Below are 20,115 nucleotides of genomic sequence, written 5' to 3' on the forward strand. Positions count from 1 at the left end.
CGACGCATGACAATTAATCCAGAATAAAGGCAGTGTGTGAGTTTAAAGAAGAATTTGGAAGTGGATTAAGCTAACTCAGAATAAGGCATTTTATTCTGGAAGCAGAGCATCCACACAGGGAACTAATCAGAATTGACTCCTAAGCCCTTAGCCTCCACTCAATGCAACCCCCTCTGGGGAGTGGCAGCCATTTAACACACATTGCACAAAAGCTTGATAGAGGAAGAATATTTTAGCCACTGTGAACTACTGGCAGAATTTTAGGTAGGAAAAATGTAATTAATTCCCCAGGCTCTTTGCGGGGTCGGGAACCCCTGTGTCACACTATACTATATGGGTGAAATCCTGGCCCCATTAAAATCAGTGGGAAGCCAAGATTTCAATCTATGTCTGGTCTCACTCACAAATCTATTGATTTCATTGGAGTTACTCCTGATTTCCACCAGTGCCCTTGAGAGAAGCATGACATTCAAATATTTCCTTGAAAACTTAGTTAAAAAAAAATCACTGTTTAACCGGCTTGATTTTGGTGCATGGGAGCTAGCTTGCTATTTGTTTGCATGAAATAAAAGTGCTTTGACATTGTTCCCGGGTAGAAATAAAGCAGCAGAAATGATCTAACATATCAGAGGCATAGGCATATGGCTTCCCATTCCACTGCTGAAAACAACTTTTGTATTTTTATGCCAAGGTCAGGCATTTACAACAACTATCTACTGAGAAGCTTGTGTTTGACTCTAAGCGACAGGAGAATGAATATAAACGACTTCACAAACATCAGCTGAGTTCTCACTTACGCAGATTTCCCCAAAGAATGGTTTCTGTGAGCTGCCTGGTAACACATATTTTCTGACATTAGAGCAAAACTTATTTGATCATGAGAATTCATAACCACGTTCATAAATCATGTCTCACAATGTGTTGCAAGGAGAACGAGAGGCAGAGAGGCACCAGAAGAGCTGAGACAGTGTGGATGGCAGTGTCCATTGGCTACCCACGCCAGAGTGCAGCATGGCCATGCGGCCTCACGGGGGTTTGTGAGCCCTCTTTCGGAGGGCTCCTTTTCACCTTGTCCTCAAGCATAAAATCAACGTAAAGATATTGGGTGGGTTTTTCAAATGTGTCTAAGGCCTAGATTCTCAAAGGTATTTAGGCACCTAACTCCCTTTATTATGATTATTACTGATGAATGGGAGTCATGTCCAGATCTTCAAAGGTATTTAGGCACCTAAGTGATTTGGCATTCAGATTGCTAGTCCTACTGAAAGCCCATGGTACTTGTGCTCCTAAGACACTTAGGCCGGGGCACCAGAATAGGGGGAGCCAGGAGGCCATGGCCCCATCACTTTTTAAAGCTGGGATGGCTACACCCTCCCACTTTTTATCTGCCTTAAGGGTGAGCAATGGGGGTGGAGACGAGTGAGCAGAGGGCAGGGCCCCAGGAGGAAGAGGCATGGTGGGGGCTGGGCCTTGAGGGAAGAGGTTGGGTGAGGCAGGGCCTTGGAGGGAAAGGGGGGAGGAGGCCCATGTTTAGGGCTCTGGTGGCCCCCGCCCCACTTCCAGGCAGCTTCCAGCGCTCCTGCACTTGGCCAGCGTGGCGAGCAGATCAGCACAGGTGACCATGCAGAGCTCCTCAGTACAGGTGACCATGGAGTCCCAGAATTGCACCACATAATTCCCATCTTATATAGGCTGTGACAAAGTTCCTCCTCTACCTTGGTGGGTCCTGCGCTTATTGGCAGATTTGCTCACCTCAGTGATCTTCCCCACAGTCTGGGTCAACTTCCCCTGTGTCTGATCGGGAGTTGGGAGGTTTGGGGAGAACCCGGGCCTGCCCTCTACTCCGGGTTCCAGCCCAGGGCCCTGTGGATTGCAGCTGTCTAGAGGTGCCTCCTGGTACAGCTGCATGACAGCTACACCTCCCTGGGCCAGGGGAAGCTCCAGGCACCAGCACACCAAGCGCGTGCTTGGGGCGGCAAGCCGCGGGAGGCACTCTGCCGGTTGCCACGAGGGCAGCAGGCAGGCTGCCTTCGGCGGCTTGCCTGCGGAGGGTCCGCTGGTCCTGTGGCTTCGGCTGACGTCCTGCGGGGCGGCAAAATGCCTAGAGCCTCCCCTGCCCTGGGCTACTTCCCATGGCCTCCTCCAAACACCTTCTTTATCCTCACCACAGGACCTTCCTCCTGGTGTCTGATAACACTTGTACTCCTCAGTCCTCCAGCAGCACAGCCTCTCACTCTCAGCTCCTGGTGCCTCTTGCTCCCAGCTCCTCACACGCACTTCCTCTCCTCTGGCTCCCCCCTCCCTGACTGGAGTGAGCTCCTTTTTAAACCCAGGTGCCCTGATTAGCTGCCTTGATTGGCTGCAGGGGATCTAATCAGCCTGGCTGCCTTAATTGGTTCTAGCAGGTTCCTGATTACTCTAGTGCAGCCCCTGCTCTGGTCACTCAGGGAACAGAAAACTCTTTCTCCAGTGGCCAGAAGACCTCCTTTCTGCTCCTCTGCTGTAGAGGGTAGGAGGGAGAGGGCTGCTGCTGCTGTTGCTGTTCCTGCTGGGCCCTCACTGCTGCTACTGCTCTGGCTCCGGCTGCTCCCCTGGCTGGGCTAGACACCACCACCCACCCCCTTTCTCTGCTATCTGCTTGCTGGCTGGCTAGTAGATTTCCCCCCCACCACCCAGTTGCTGCTGTTGCTCCACCCACAGCCCCTTTGGGGGGGGGCTGCTGGCCCGCTCCCCTGAGGAGGGGAGTGAGGGACCCCAGCTCCAGGCCTTGTTGCTGAGGAAGCCACCACCACCATCTTCTGGGCGGGGTCCCTCCTGCCTAGCCACCAGACCACCACCTGGAGCTGCTGGAGCTGCTGTGTTAGCTGCTGGGGAGCTGCTGGAGCCCCGAGGAGAAGGAGAGTGCTGCCTGCTGCTGCTGGAGGACCTCGTAGAGACTCTGAAGGCCACCGTGGAGGGGGCACCTAAGGACTGAGTATTTTTCGGACTGTGCTCTTGTGGTGGGGGCTTGGACTGTGTCTGTTGGGACACTGGGGGTGTGGCGTGGAGCCTGCCCCCGGTCCATCTGTGTCCCCCTTCGCCCCCACCACCGTCGTTGCCCCCTCCACCACCCCCGCTGGCGTTTTTCCATCTGCCTCATTCTCCTGCCTCTGGGACTGAGCTGCTCACCTGGCTTGCCACGCCCACCTCCACCATTTGGGCCTGCAGCAGCAGCCAGCTGCGTTGACTTTTTGCACAAGTGCCCGTGGGCGCGGCCCCCCTCCCCCACCCCCTTGGCCTGACCCCCTCTCCTTTGCCACATTTGTCTGCCCCGCCCATTTCCTCTGTGGCCCTGACTGTCCTGCCCCAGCCCTGCAGCTAGCCCCGTGGTCCCACTGCCCTGTTCCTAGTTTGATTTTCCCCCGGCCCTGTGGTCCCCCAGCCCTGATTGACCCCTCCCCTCGTGCGCCCATGCCCCCTCCCATGCGCCTGTGCCCTTCCCCCATTTGAGTTTGCCCTTGTTCACTGCACCCCGATGTTGTTAGCCCCTGGTCCCCTAGTGCAACTAGAGGAGCCGGAATTCCCCTCTGGGTCGGTGGCCTGCCACCCTCCCGCCCCTGGGTCCTTGCTTGCTCCCCACGCCCCTTTAGCCTTCCCTTTTTGGCACCCTCCTCCCCTGCCTGCGGCCTAGCGGGGAGGGGTGGTCGCCTCCTTTCCCTCCCCTCCCCTCGCTGTTTGTCCCCCTTCCCGCTCTCGTTATGGCGGGGGACGCGGCGGGGGAGACCCCTCGCGATGCTCCCACCGCCCCTCCTCCCGAAACCCCCGTGTCCAATCCCCAAGCCTCTACCTTGACCGCCGTTGCCGGTTTACCTGCCACTGCCCCCGCTGTGCAACGGCGAGTATCGGGAGGCGTCCGCTGCTGCCACGTCCTTCGCCCCTTCCGATTCGGAGGGAGCCCCCCCAGCCGGTCGGAAAGGTCGGGGTGGGAAGAAGGGTAAGGGCCCAGCTATAAAAACCAGGCCCTCCATGGCGGGGACTACCCCCGCTGCCGTGGTCCCGGTACCGGCCGCGGCATCCCTCCCCGCTGTTCCCTCTACCAGCTCCGCAGGTGTCCCTCCCCCGGCCCCCAGGGCATATGCCCAGGTGGCGGCGGCCCCCCCGCCTGCCGCTACTCCTCCGCCTGCCGCTTCCACGACCATCTCTAGCGGCCGGGGCCTTTCCCACCTTGACTAGGAAGCACGGCGTCCGTTGCCTCCTGGTGCCCGCCTCGCCCCACGTCGAAACCTATGTGAGGCGTTGGCGAGTAGTGGGGCCACGGCCATTGTGGCGGCCTCCAAACTGTACGGGAAGGTGGTCTTCTTCCTGGCGTCGGAGGCCGCCGCCCAGGAAGCGGTAGAGATGGGTCTGGCAGTGGGGGGCGTGTTTGTGCCCCTGGAGCCCTTGGAAGACCTGGGGGTCCGCTTGGTCCTGACCTCCGTCCCTCCCTTCCTGCCCAATGCCGCCCTGCTGCCCGCCCTTTCTGCCCTGGGGCACCCTATTTCTGTCATCAGCCCTCTCCCGTTGGGCTGCAAGGACCCGCCCTCCGTCACGTCCTCGTTCCGCCGGCAAGTGCAGCTTCAACTGCCGCGGCGGCACGTGACGGAGAGGCGCTCGAGGTCCTTTGTGGTCCCCTACCAGGAGCCCGCTACCGGGTGCATTATTCAACGGGAGGCCGGTGCTACCTCTGCCGGGCGATGGGGCACGTCCGGAGGACTGCCCCTTGGCCCGGCACGGGAGCGTCCGGGACCCCGAGCCCGGTATGGCGCCGGCCCGTCACCGCCAGTGCCCCTAGCTGCCCAGCACCTGAAGCTGCCCCTCCTCCTTCTCAGTCCACCGCTGTGGAGGAGGGTGCGGCGGAGATAACGCCAGCGTGGGAGAGGCCCGCCCCAGGAGACTCCTCCCTCGTTCCTGTTGCCCCTCCGTTGCCTCCCGAGTCCCTAAGCCGCTGCCCTTGCCCCAGACCTGACCCTGTTAGCCAGTCCCTGGATGATGCCATGGAGGGCTGGTCCTTAGTGCAGGGAAGCGGGGCAAGCGGAAGGCTCGGTCCCATTACATCTTTCGGATTCGGAGGCCCCGGAAGAGCAGGAAGGGGTCTCTGATGACGAGCCTTCCGCCTTGCCCCCGGCAGCGCCCGTTTTGTGGTGCCGGCTGGGCGCGGCGTGGCAGCACCGGACGGTGACGCTGCCCCTCCTCCAGGGTCCTTCCTGAGGAAGCCCTCGAGAGCCCCCTTGCCCGCTTGCCATCCGCAGCCTCCGCGAGGACTGAGGTGGCGTCGCCGGGTGTTGGCGGGAGGGCCCGGGGTGGCGGACGGCGATCTCCTCCATCTACGAGGAGATCGAGGCCCTGGGTCTGACCCGGTTACGCAGGGGAGGACGACCCTTTACTAGTGGGCCTCGATCTGAGTGACCTCACCTCGGTCCCCTGTCCCGGTTTCCCCTCCCTGACTGCCGCTTCTGCTCCTGCCTCTGAGGGTCCCCTGGGATCCTCCATCATCCCGGCTGCGGGTGGCACCCGCTGACGGCTGCCAGCCCATCGGCGATGGCGATGCCCGCTGCCCGGACCCGATTCCCAGGGGTGTCCCTCTTGGGTGTGGGCCAACCGACCCTTGCCCTACTCTTGTCCCCTCCACCTCCCGTGATGTCATTGCCGCCCCTCGGGATACTCCCAGGGTGCGGCCTTGGTTGTTTTCCTGCTCTGACCCATCAGGGGCTGCTGCTCTCCTTCCCGCCCCTGTTGAACTGGGGAGCGGGGCGGGCCGCGGGGCGTCGGCCCATCGGACGCCACGTCGAGGGTCTGCCCCCTGCCTGCCCGCCTTGGTGGGCCACGGGGCTGTGACAGGGGCCCCGCTGGGGGACGGTCATCGGTCCATTACCCCACCCCCCCATGCGCTGAGGGAGGAGCTGCGGGCGTTCCTTGAGGCGTCCGTGGCTCCCGTAACAAAGTCAACTCGCTCCAGCGGTGGGGATTTCCATCTAATCCTCCGGGCCGCAAAGGCCCTCATAGGGGAGGGTAAGGGGACCGGGAAGCAGGCCGCCGCGACCTACCGGCGGCTCTGCCTCTTCCGTGACTCTCTCCTCACCCACGGGTTTGGTCACGGATTGCTGCGCGGCCCGACGGAGGCCGTGGGCGTGTCTGCCAGCGAGGATCCCCCCCAGCACTCCTCATGGCGACGATCATCTTTGCCACTTTGAATGCCCGGGGCTGTAGGATGGGTCTCCGCAGGAGCCAGGTGCTCTCCTTCCTTCGGGTCGGGGGGTACTCTGTGGTTTTCCTGCAGGAGACCCATACGGATCCGGCCGCTGAAGCTAGCTGGCGGCTGGAGTGGGGGGACAGGGTCTACTTTAGCCACCTCTCGGTTCGCTCGGCGGGAGTGGCGACCCTGTTCTCCCCCGACCTACGGCCCGAGGTGCTGGGGGTCGCCGAGGCTGTGCCGGGCCGCCTGCTGCACCTCCGGGTCCGCATGGCGGGGCTTGTGGTTAATCTCGTCAGCGTCTATGCCCGACGCCGGGCCGGAGAGGTTGCGTTTTTATCGGCAGGCGTCCGCCTTCCTCGGCTCCCTGGATCCTCGTGAGTGCCTGGTCCTGGGCGGGGACTTTAACACCACCCTCGAGGAACAGGACCGCTCGGGGACCGAGCAGTGCCTGGCCGCAGCGGACGTCCTCCGGGAGATCGTCGAACGCCACTCCCTGGTGGACGTCTGGCGCGACCACCACCGGACGGCGTCTCGACTTTCACCTTCGTCCGGGTGGAGGCCCATCGGTCACGCCACTCCCGGCTGGACCGCATTTATCTGTCACGTTTCCACCTTTCACGAGCCCACTCCTCCAGCGTTTGGCGGCCCCCTTTTCTGATCACCACCTTGCCACCGTGGCGGCCTCTCTGCGCGGAGAGGCCGGGGCCGGCCTACTGGCATTTTAATAATAGTTTGCTGGAGGACGTGGGCTTCGTGGCGTCCTTCCGGGAGTTCTGGCTGGCCTGGCGAGGGCAGAGACGCGCCTTTCCCTCGGCGCGGCGATGGTGGGACCTGGGGAAGGTGCGCGCCCGGCTCTTCTGCCGCGACTACACCCGGGGCGCCAGCCGACGGAGGGATGCGGCGATAGAGCAGTTGGAACGGGAGGTTTTGAAGCTGGAGGCGTCTGGCCGCCAGCCCGAGATCCATCCCTCTGCGGGCGTGCGGGAGAAGCGGGAGGAGCTCCGGGCCTCGAGGATCATCGAGCCGGGGTGCCTTTGTTCGATCCGCATCCGCCTCGCCGGAGATGGATCGCGGCTCCCGCTTCTTCTACGCCCTGGAGAAAAGGAGGGGGGCCAAAAAGCACGTCACCTGCCTCCTGGCGGAGGACGGCACCCCCCTCACGGATCCGGCGGAGATCTGCGGGAGGGCCAGGGCCTTCTACGCGGCTCTTTTCTCCCCGGATCCGACCGATCCTAACGCTTGCAAAGTGCTCTGGGACGGACTCCCGACGGTCAGCGCGGGCGACCGGGACCGGCTAGAGCTACCTCTCACTCTGGCCGAGTTCTCGGAAGCCCTCCGTCGCATGCCCACCAATAAATCTCCGGGCATGGACGGGCTGACCGTGGAGTTCTACCGCGTGTTCTGGGACGTCCTTGGCCCAGACCTAGTCACCGTCTGGGCCGAGTCTTTGCGGAGCGGGGTCCTCCCTCTTTCGTGCAGGCGAGCCGTGCTCGCCTTATTGCCGAAGAGGGGGGACCTCCGCGATTTACGGAATTGGCGTCCCATCTCGCTCCTCAGCACGGACTATAAAATCGTTGCGAAGGCCATTTCGATTCGGCTAGGGTCCGTGCTGGCGGACGTGGTCCACCCGGACCAGACCTACACCGTCCGGGCATACGATCTTTGATAACTTGTATCTGGTCCGGGACCTTCTGGAATTAGGGTGTAGGGATGGTCTGTCGTTCGCCCTCCTGTCCCTGGATCAGGAGAAGGCGTTCGACAGGGTGGATCACGGGTATCTCCTGGGCACTCTGCAAGCGTTAGGCTTTGGACCCCAGTTTGTGGGTTTTCTCCAGGTGCTGTACGCTTCCGCGGAGTGTCTGGTCAGGCTCAACTGGACCCTGACCGAGCCGGTCAGCTTTGGGCGAGGAGTACGGCAGGGGTGTCCCCTCTCGGGTCAGCTATACGCTCTGGCGATCGAGCCCTTCCTCTGTCTCCTCCGTCGGAGGTTGGCGGGGTTGGTGCTCGGGGCGGGCTGCGGCTGGTCCTGTCGGCGTCGCCCGGCGATGTGCTCCTCGTGGTCCAGGACCCGGGCGACTTGGCGCGGGTGGAGGCTTGCCAGGCCATTTATTCGGCGGCCTCCTCTGCCCGGGTCAACTGGGTCAAGAGCTCTGGCCTGGTGGTAGGGGACGGGTGGCAGGCGAGCTCCCTCCCACCGCGCTTCAGGCCATCCGGTGGAGCGCGGGTCCGCTGCTCTATCTCGGCGTTTACCTTTCTGCCACGCATCCTCTCCGCCGGAGAACTGGCATGGTTTAGAGGCGGGGTGAGGCGCGGCTCGGAAATGGACAGGACTACTCCGGTGCCTCTCTTCGGGAGGGCGCTGGTGCTGAATCAATTCGTCCTGTCCATGCTCTGGTACCGGCTCAACACCCTGGTCCCGGCCCCGGATTTCCTGGCGAACCTCTGGACGGCGGTTCTGGAGTTCTTCTGGCCAGGAACGCACTGGGTCTCTGCAGGGGTCCTCCACCTGCCCCTGGAGGAGGGGGGGCAGGGCCTGAAGTGCCTGCGCACTCAGGTCCACGTCTTCCGCCTCCAGGCCCTGCAGAGGCTCCTGTACGGTGTGGGTAGTCCGGCGTGGAGCGTATTGGCACACACCTTCCTCCGCCGCTTCTGAGGGCTCCGTCGACCGGCAGCTCTTTTCTCTCCATCCGAGAGGTCTTCCGCGAGACCTCTCTGGGCTGCCGGTCTTCTACCAAGACCTCCTCCGGACCTGGAAGCTCTTTTCAATGACCAGGTCCGTGGCGGCCACCGTGGGGGTCGATCTCCTCGCGGAGCCCCTGCTACACAACCCCCAGCTCCGTGTGCAGGTGGCGGAGTCCCCCGCGGTGCGCCAGAGGCTGGTCTTGGCAGGAGTCACCAGGGTCGGAGACCTCCTGGACTACGACCGGGGAGACTGGCTGGATCCCCTGACGCTCGCTCAGCGCATGGGGCTCTCCAGCCTTCGTACCCCCCGGCGCGTACTTCAGGAGGTGAAGGCCGCTTTACTGTCCGCTGCTCGGGTTTGCCTCGACCGGGTCCTGCGAGAGGGCACGCCCCGCCCACCTTCCACCCCGGGCCCTGTGGATCTTTTTATCGGGCCCCTGCCCCGTGGCCCCACTCACCCCCCTCGCCCTTTCACTGCAAGCCGGCTGCCCGATCTGCAGCCAGTTTTGTTCCAGACTGCGCCGAGGAAACATCTGTACACGCTCGTGCTCCACACGCTTCACTATCTCACCCTCGTGTCCCACCCCGATACGGAATGGCGGGACCTCCTGCCACCTCTCGAGGGTGAGGAGCCCTGGTGGGCCAGCCTGTATTCTGCCCTAGTCCCGAGGCCCGCCGGGGATGTCAGTTGGCGGCTCCTTCACAGGGCCGTGAGCACGGGCGTGTACTTGGCGCGGTTTACCCCTGTCCCCAACACCTGCCCCTTTTGCGGCGTGAAGGAGACCCTGGCGCATGTTTATTTAGAGTGCGCCAGGTTGCAGCCCCTGTTCCGGCTCCTCTTGGATCTCCTATTGCATTTTTGGTTGCACTTTTCCCCTCACCTGTTTGTCTATGCACTCCCTATCCGTGGCCCCACGAAGTCGCGGGATCTCCTTGTCAACCTCCTCTTAGTCCTGGCCAAACTGGCCATCTATAAAACCAGGGAGAGGAGGTTGGCCGATGGGATTTCCTGCGACTGTGGGGCCTATTTCCGCTCCTCCGTCCGTTCACGCATCCGGGCGGAGTTCCTCTGGGCGGCGTCCACTGGCTCCCTTGACGCCTTCGAGGAGCAGTGGGCGTTGTCCGGGGTTCTCTGCTCGGTGTCCCCATCTGGTTCCCTTCGTTTAGCCCTGTGACCTCACTCCCGCTCCTGTTTTTTTCATTGGTTGTCCCACGTAATTAGTTAGTGTCCCGGACCTGTGGATCCTCCCCTTAGGCTGGGGGGAGGTCCTTTAGCAGTGGGCGGGCTTCGCCCGCCCACTTCCTGGATACTAATAGGACCAGACTCCTGGACCCCACTGGCCTGGGTCTGTCACAAGGCGTACATGTGCTAGCATGCCAAAAACAGCACTTGGCGGCATGGGGGGTGGGGGTGGGATGAGTTAGCCACCCAAATATAGTCTCATCTGAGACCCTAGGTATGGCCCATCCTGTCGCCTAAGCTGCAGCTACACTGCGATTTTTAGCACACTGGCTTGATCGAAGTTAGCACGTGTACGTAACTCCGACAGATGTACCTTTCGGTGCTTTGGAAAAATCACACCCATTGGTCTCAGTTCTTCCTGGCTTCAAACCTCTGGCTGAGTGTATCTCCCTGTCTCCAGCCCACAGTGCAGACAAATTAATAGATGAGGCCCCTGCATGGTCTCCATTGATCGGGGGCACACCGTGAGCCCTGCTATTCAGAGGCAGGGAAGTTAAGGCCTCATCACTGTTGACAGTGCCCTAGCAGATCCGTGTACCGTGTAGATTATAATCAGTCTGCAGGGTCTTCAGCCATACAGTGGGAGGGGGTCCCACTCTGCCCATAAAAAGAAGGCAGAGGAGGTGGAGACTGTGCCATAGCATTTCTTTACCCATATAGTGGTTGTTGACAATGACTGACAGCTGGTACGTAGAGTCCCATCTCTTGCCTGTGAAATAATTCTTGAATTCTGTGGCAGTGATGGGCGTTGGGTCCTGTAAGGTGGATTCCACTGAGCTCCTGCATAAACATGTCACTCCTTTCCCGGAGACTCGATGGAATGTGATATGGGCCTGATTCCCTACTGTGTCCCATCACTGTGTGTCGTCACGAGCATCTTGTGCAAAGTGCAAAATGCAAAGCTTCTGACTGAATACCCTCTTGCACCGACTTTGCACAATGAAAATGATGACACAAGCAATAGGAGGTCGTGGGACATCCACTAAGAACACATGCAGACAGCAAAGCACTTGCACAAGTGTTTAACTTTAAGCCTATGCCTGAGATGAAACATGTGCTCCAGTGCTTTGCTGATTCAGGACCAGAGATGTTATTTGACTTCACGCAAGCAAGAGTTAACTCCTATGTTAGGTCTCACAGGGGAGTGAGTAATAAACATCATCATCCCAAGCTTTCATGGAGTGCTTTTCATCAATAGACCCCACAGCCCTTTTTCAAGAGAGATCAGTATCATTATCTCCATTGTATAAATGGGGAAACTGAGGCATAGAGAGTTGAACTGACTTGCCCCAGGTCACCCAGCAGTACCGTGTCCAGCATTGTATATCCACTAGGCCATACTGCTCTCACATTGCCACAACAAAGGCAGGTAATGGGGCCTGAAAGGCCCTCAGGAAACTCTACCAAAACAGCTACCAGGTAGTAAGAAGGACAGAGAAGGCCTCAGAAATGGAGAATGACACCCAGCTGAAGGACAGCAGACAGTTGCCTCAGATGAGGCCTTTTCCTGTTTGTTTCAAGGGCTTGTCTATATTAGAAAGTTGCACTGATTTAACTATATGGATTTCAAATCAATCTAGTTACCCCAGTTGTAGCCCCGCTTAAACTGGTTTAAACTTTGCTTAAATTAGTTGACTTTAATTCAGCTCCCACAGGGTCAACTGTGCCTAGCTACCATGTTTTTCAAGGCGTTACGTTGTGGGTAGATCTACACTGGAGCCGGAGGTGTAATTTCCAGTGTGGAGCATACCTGTGCTAGCTATGACCAAGCGAGCCTGATGAAAATAGAAGGGGTGGGACAGGCTAGCCATTCTCACTATGGGTATGTCTACACTACCTAGAATTGCATGCAGCTCACCATAGAACCGGCATGTATGGGGCTCTGACCTGGAGCGACCGTTTGCATCCTTTATTTTTTGGTAGGCTTGCCTCAGCTCCTTAACTTTCATGTGGCACTGCTGTGTGTCCCTGTCGTTGCCTCTGTCCATCGTGCCCTTGGAGATTTTGGCAAATATATTGGCATTTCGGCTTTTGGAATGGAGTTCTGCCTGCATGGAGTCTTCTTCCCATACAGCGATCAGATCCAGTACCTCCCGTTCGGTCCATGCTGGAGCTCCTTTGGAATTCTGGGACTCCATGGTCACCTGTGCTGATCAGCTCGCCATGCTGGCCAAACAGGAAATGAAATTCAAAAGTTCCCGGGGCTTTTCCTGTCTACCTGGCCAGTGCATCTGAGTTGAGAGTGCTGTCCAGAGCGGTTATAATGGAGCACTCTGGGATAGCTCCCGGAGGCCAATACTGTCGAATTGCATCCACACTACCCCAAATTTGACCCAGCGAGATCGATTTTAGCACTAAACCCCTCACCGGGGAGGAGTAGAGAAATCGATTTTAAGAGCCCTTTAAAAATCGATAAGACAGGCTTGGTCGTGTGGACGGGTGCAGGGTTAAATCAACCTAATGCTGCTAAATTCGACCTAAACTCATAGTATGGACCAGGACTACGATCCCATCGGAAATCCTAGCTATTTACTTATCACCTCTGTGTCTTCCCAAGCTGGAAATTACACATCCAGCTCCAGTGTAGACGTACCCGGTGCCTACATGTAGGTGCACTTGCACCGGCATGTTTAAAATCAGGCTAATTAGTACGTTTCCAAACATAACCCACTTTCCGAGTTTAGACCAGGCCTAAAAGCGCAGTTCCCACTAGGAGTGAAATTCACCCCTGCACAGAAAATCAGTGTGAGGCCTAGGTACCACTTAAGTCCCACGAAAGCCCTTGAAATAAGGGTTAAGAGACTGAACTGGTACATAGGCCTGTGATGTTCCCCTGCACTGAGTAGCCCAACTGGACTCTTTCTGTTTCTCTAGCCATGTGCTCAAACTACTATGAGCATCTCCTTCCATTTGACAGTTACTGATTCTTTATTACCGGTATATATTCACCAGTTAAATACTGGTGTGAATTGCTTTTCTCTGCAGTGAGATGCAGTGACCACAATATTTTTTTTCTACCATACTGATTTTATATGTATTCCTTTACAAGTGAGATTTCCCTGTTCTTTTCTCTTTTTCCTTTTCAAGAGTGGATTAAAAAGACTCGTTTTAAACGGCTAGAATATGTTTCTAGGCTAGCACAGCCCAAACCAACGTTTGCTTTCATGAAGGTGATTCAATCATCAGTTCAGTATCCCTTCTGCTTATTATGTCTATGTGATCTCCTGGCGGATATTTCAAATGAGCAAGAGGAGAGGGGAGGGAACCCCTTATTAAGCAGTCTAGGAACGTATTTGATTTAATTTCAATTCTGTTTAAGTTCTTCCTTTTTTTTTTTCCTTAAAAAAAAAGATTTCGAGCTGATCTACAGAAGGTTTTTTTTTTAACCTCGCAAAGCACTTGTGACTGTAAAAGATAAAATGAGGCCTTACTAATCTGCACACCTGATCCCTGTAACACACAGAAAAAATGCTGGCGTCTTTCTCTCCCACTCCACAGCAAAGATGTAAGAGCACAGAACTAATCATGTGTCCTATTACTAAGGTTTCATTACTTTTGCAAACTGTAGCACAGTACATTTGCTTGTATGTGACTAATCATTAGCATAAATATTGAAACTAAATTATACTTGTCAAATAAATGAGCAAAGTACATTGCAGGGTGCAGTAGCCTCGCTTTTTTATAGTGGGATATATATAATTGATTTGGCAGACTCAGTCCTTTTCCAATGGGCTTTCAGGTCATTAGGCCAAACTGGTGAGATTCTATTTTATAATCTTTTATAATTAAAGGGGACCAAACACACTTTAAAAAACAACTTTTGTTTTTTTTAAACTGCTTTTTTTTTTTTAAATCTGCTGGTTAATCCATTCATCCAACCACCAACCTATCTGCTTTTACCACAACCTACCCTGATAGGACTTGCAGTGCAAGGCACATGCATGGCTCACACATGTCTACGGCTTGTGCAGTATAGTGGGTGCACTGGTATTCCTCATTATGTGCTAGACCTGTTGCATGTAGTAAGGGTGGTAAACAGGCACACTACTCCCAAGGGGCACCCCAGTCAGTTGTGTCTCAGAGAGGCAGAATACCCCCAGCCCTTTAATTGAACTGATGCAATGTGTTGATAGGGTGCAGCATATTTCCCCCTCCACAGGGTTGGCACCTCTGAGGTATAAAAATGTGGGACACGGACTCAAAGACTTTAAACCAGAAGGGACCATCATGATCATCTAGTCTGACCTCCTGCACATCGCAGGCCACAGAACCTCACCCGCCCACTCCTGTAATAGGCCCAGAACCTCTGGCTGAGCTACTGAAGTCCCCAAATCATGATTTAAAGACAAGTTACAGTGAATCCACCACTTACACTAGTACAAACCAGCAAGTGACCCGTGCCCCACGCTGCTGTGGAAGGCAAAACAAAAAACCCCTTGGGTCTCTGCTAGTCTGACCATGGGAGAAATTCCTTCCTGACCCCAAGTATGATGACCAGTTAGACCCTGAGTATGTGGGCGAGACCCACCAGTCAGACACCTGGGAAAGTATCTCTATAGTAACTCAGAGCCTTCCTCATCTAGTGTCTCTTCTCTGGCTATTGGCGACATTTGCTAATCACAGGCGTGGGTGGGCCATGTGCCATTGTTGGCAATCACAACATACCAACTCCTCCATAAATGTATCAAGCTCAGTCTTGAAACAAGTTAGTTTTCTTGCCTTCACTATTCCCCCGAGAAGGCTGTTCCAGAACTTCACTCCTCTGATGGTTAGAATCATATAATAATAGATTAGGCTCGGAAGGGACCTCAGGAGGTATCTAGTCCAACCCCCTGCTTAAAGCAGGACCAATCCCCAACTAAATCATCCCAGCCAGGGCTTTGTCAAGCCTGACCTTAAAAACCTCTACGGAAGGAGGTTCCACCACCTCCCTAGGTAACCCAGTCCAGTGCTTCACCACCCTCCTAGTGAAATAGTGTTTCCTAATATCCAACCTAGACCTCCCCCACTGCAATTTGAGACCATTGCTCCCTGTTCTGTCATCTGCCACCACTGAGAACAGTCTAGATCCATCCTCTTTGGAACCCCCTTTCAGGTAGTTGAAAGCAGCTATCAAATCCCACCTCATTCTTCTCTTCTGCAGACTAAACAATCCCAGTTCCCTCAGCCTCTCCTTGTAAGTCATGTGCCCTTAGTAACCTTCATCTAATTTCAAGCCTAAACTTATTGATGACCGGTTTATATCAATTTATTCTTGTGCCAACATTGGCCCTTAACTTAAATAAGTCCTCTCTCTCTCTCCCTGGTTTTTATCCCTCTGACGTAATTATAGAGAGAAATCATATCTCCCCTCATCCTTCATTTTGCTAGGTTAAGCAGGCCAAACTCATTAAGTCTCCCCTCTCAAGGTAGGTTCTCCATTCCACTGATCAACCTAGTAGCCCTTCTCTGCACCTGTTCCAGTTTGAATTCATCTTTCAAACATGGGAGACCAGAATTGTACACAGTATTCCAGATGAGGTCTCAACAGTGCCCTGTATAATGATAATAGCACTTCCTTATCTCTGCTGGAAATACCTCCCCTCACGCATCCTAGGATCGCACAAGCCTTTTTCATGGCTTCATCACATTGGTGGCTCACAGTCATCCTGTGATTAACCAGCACCCCCAGGTGTTTCTCCTCCTCTGTGGCTTCCAACTGATAAGTCCCAAGCTTGTAGCAAAAATTCTTGTTGTTAGTCCCTAAGTGCATGACCTTGCACTTTGCACTATTAAATTTCATCCCATTTTTATTATTCCAGTTTTCAAGATCATGGAAATCTTGTATGATATTCCAGTCCTCCTCTGTATTGGCCTCCCGACTTTGCGTCATCTGCAAATTTTATTAGCACACTACCACTATTTTTGTGTCAAGGTCATTAATAAAGAGGTTAAATAAGATTGGTTCCAGGACCAATCCCTGAGGAACTCCACTAGTAACCTCTCTAGTCTGACAGTTCACCTTTCAGCATGAGCCATTGTAGTCTCCCCTTTAATCTGTTCCTTACCCACCTTCCGATTCTTGTATGAACCACAATCTTCTCCAATTTAACTAATAATTTCCCATGTGGAATTGTATCAAATGCTTTACTGAAATCCAGGTAGATAAGATCTTATTTTCCTATGTCTGGAAAATCAGTTATCTTCTCAAAGGAAGAGATAAGGATGTTCTGGCGTGATCTACCTTTTATAAACCATATGTGGTTTATCCCAGTTACTGTTTACCTTTCTGTCCTTAACTATTCTCTCTTTCAAAATTTGTTCTAAGACCTTGCCTACGAATGAGGTCATACGAGCTGGCCTGTAGTTTCCCAGATCACTGTTTTCCTTTCTTAAATATCGGTACTATATTTGCAAGTCATATGGTACGATGCCAGATTTTATGGAGTCATTAAAAATGCTTGCTACTGGGCTTGCAATTTCATGTGCCAGTTCCTTTAATATTCTTGGATGGATATTATCCAGGCCCCATGGACAGCCGGGATGATCCTGAGCCCATAGCCCATTGGTGCACTGAGCACCCTTACAGATTTCCCAAGGTAGCTACCTCAGAAAAGGGACAAGCCTCAGAAAAACCTGGACAGGTGTCAACCGTATCCCTCCATATGGCCCAGTCAGTGCTCTGGCCAGTGTGGAGGTGGGTGGAGTCACGGCACTGCCTACGCTAAGGCCCTCCCCACCCAGTTGTTCCCAGCTGGGAGTATCTGATATAAAGCTCCTGCACATCTCTGGGTGCCCAGGGTCATGGACCCATGCAAGAGGGGATAGGAAACGTTACTCCCTCCTGCTGTTCTGTGCAGCCACGTAAAGCCTGCACACAATCTAACTCTATGGGGATAAGAAATCAGTACAGAATCTGTAAACCTGCAGAAGCATTTAACTGTTGCCACTGTATATATGTGATCCGTGTTGTGAACTTGTTCTCCTGTAGGAACCCGAGAAGTGACATACACAGGGACCATTCCCCTGCACCTTGCCTAGTCATTTATGCCAAGGCAAAGTGGATATCAAGTGATACTAAACCATAGCAGGGATGATTAATACCCCCCGTGCACTGGTGAGGACCCGAGATGTGGGGCAATGACAAATAAGACACCAGGGACACTATGGTTTTATGGCTTTTAGAGCTTCAATGTGGAATGCAAGGGCCACGTTTGACATCTGTCAACGGGAACATACTGCAGCCTCTTGTCTGAATCTGCCCTGAATACCCATTTGAACACCAAAGTGGTTCAGCTGAATTCTGCAGCCCAATGATGTTCATCTACACTGCATGCAAATCAGCACAAGTCACCTTTCCAGCTCGGTTTAAAAGCCTCTCTGCCTCAGACACACACACAGTAGATTCTTGGCAGAGTTGGATGCCATCTAAACATGGACATGAGTTTTGAAAGTCCGTGAGGCAACTGAAGAATGAAAGGCACATCCAAAAGCAAGATATGTTAGAAGGTGAGAATGGCCGTAATGGGCCAGAACAATGGTCCATCTAGCCCAGTATCCTATCTTCCAACAGTGGACAGTGCCAGATGCTTCAGAGGGAGTGAACACACAATGAATACAATCTGGCCCTGGTGATCTATTGCTGTTTAATTTATCAATCTGGTCCTCTACTGACACCTCAATCTTGGACAGTTCTTCTAATTTGTCACCTAAAAAGAATGGTGCAAGTGTGGGAACCTCTCTCACATCCTCTGCAGTCAAGACCGATGAAAAGAATTCATGTAGCTTCTTCGCAATGACCTTCTCTTTTTTGAATGCTCCTTTAACATCTTAATTGTTCTGTGGTTTGTTGTTTGGCAGTGCCAATATGCTAAAGCCACCTTGCAAGCTGTGTGTTAGGTCAGCCTTCACGGCCCATTTTGCCAGATGACAACATGATGCATAGCAATGGTGCTCTTTTCCATTCCAGTTGAGCCAAGTGTGAACGCCTTGTGGTGTAGTGTGTGCATTATCACACACACAGCTGCTGTGAAACTCCAGGAATAACAAACAAATCCAGCCAATAGTTTCGGAAGAGGAGATGGATTTCATAATATAGAGTCTTTTCAAGCTGCATAACGCGTAACTAGTAAAAATCTCACCTAAATAAAAATAAAAATCCAGGATAAAATCTCTGTGCTGGCTTTGCTAAGGTTTAGTTAGCTATTTCCAGAGGCACAAAGGGGCTCTAATCAGCATATGGTTTGCTGTGTTTGTTAACAGCTGAAACGCTACCTCTTATAAGACCTGAAATTTGAGTCTAGTGGATAGGCACTGGACTGGGAGTCAGGAGACACGGACTCTATTCCTGGTTCAGTTACCTATCTGCTGTGTGGCCTTTAGCATGTCACTTTCCCACTCTGTGCCTCTGCTTACCTGTCCATCTTCCTCTATTTAAACTGTTACATGTTTGAGTTGGGGACTGTCTCTCACTATGCATTTGTACAGTGCCAAGCGCAACACAGTCCTGATTTTGGTTCGGGTCTGTGGGCGGTTCTGTAATACGTACAATAAAAATTTGGATCAAGCTTCTAATGTCAAGAGTCAGGAATGCAGAATTTGGGGGGTTGGGCCCCATCTCTAAACCAAACATAACAAATACCTGCATCTCTCTACGTAGCCAGAATATGTATTTATATGGGTTCTGACTCTCCTTGTTCGGGCTGGCTATTCTCAGTTATTTTCTTCCTGTGTTGCTGTTTACAGTTTACCCTCGTGTACTCTGCGGAGTTTCCAGTCACCTTCCAGCAGCCTGATCCCCTCCTAAACGGACATATATTTCAACCTTATCTCTAGCAGAGCAGGAGGGCGATGAGTCATCCTCGGTCTCACTGCTCTTCATAGCCCTGATCCATAAGGAGGCGGGAGCCATCGTCTCTTCATCTCGGCTTTCAGTAGAATTTGAGTGAGTTGCAGATGAGACTTCTGTCAAGAGCACCAAGGATGAAGTGAAACTTCCCCTTTGAGGACCACGCGTTAATCTCTTCCCGCCGCACTTGGAAATGATTGTGTCTCACTTCATTTTTGGCTGTCACTGGGTTTACACAATCCACTTGCAAAGGTTTTTTTATGGCAATGCAGTAGCTCTTGCATGTGATACACCAAAGAAAGACAAAGGCAGAGACAATGGGCCAGATTCTGCTCGTATTTACCCCAGTGTAGATATGGCATTGCTCCACTGAAGTCAATGGGATTACTCTGCATTTATACTGGTGTATAGTGAGGTCTGTCTCTGGGCCAGGTTCTGAGGGAGAAATTACCTCTTCCTCTTGATTGTTTTGATTCTAAATTGGAGGGAACAGCGGAGCAGTCGCTGCCAATGCTGATAAAACTGACTTGTGGCTGAGGGACAGGGATGGAAACAATAAAATAAGAAGGTTGGGATTTCCGGAAATTGTCTGCTACTCAGGCTATTTCACATTAGATTGTGTGTGTGTGTGTAAGTGAATTCTGACTTGCTGTAAATTGCATTGCCAGCCTGTTACTGCTCCCTGCAAGCTACAGCATCATCCCTGGGCTGCTCCGTCTCTTTGCTCAAATCTTGATTCTCAAAACTTTTGTCATCATTCTAATACCTTGTTTGCTGCGACAAAGTGAGAATGGGAAAACTGAAATTAACATACTCAGTCTGGATCTCCATCTATCATCACCATACATATCTGTCTGTCTATTTTGCATTATGCTTCATTGGTGATCTGAGTCTACATCAACACTGGGAGCTAGGGTGAACTTCCCAGGCCGCATAGATATATTTGCGGGAGCTCTCAGCTGAGCTAGCATGCTAAAAAATATTAGTCTAGCCATGGTACCACAGACAGCAGCAGTGGGGGGCAGGCTAGCTGCCCAGAGAACAATCCCACCAGGGCCGCCCAGAGGATTCAGGGGGCCTGGGGCAAAGTGGGGGAGCAGACATAAAAAAAAGGTGCCACCCGCTGCTCACCGGGTGGCGCGCCGAGTCTGC

The sequence above is a fragment of the Mauremys reevesii genome, linkage group 23 (genome assembly GCF_016161935.1).
Source record: "Mauremys reevesii isolate NIE-2019 linkage group 23, ASM1616193v1, whole genome shotgun sequence".
Lineage (NCBI taxonomy): Eukaryota > Metazoa > Chordata > Testudines > Geoemydidae > Mauremys > Mauremys reevesii.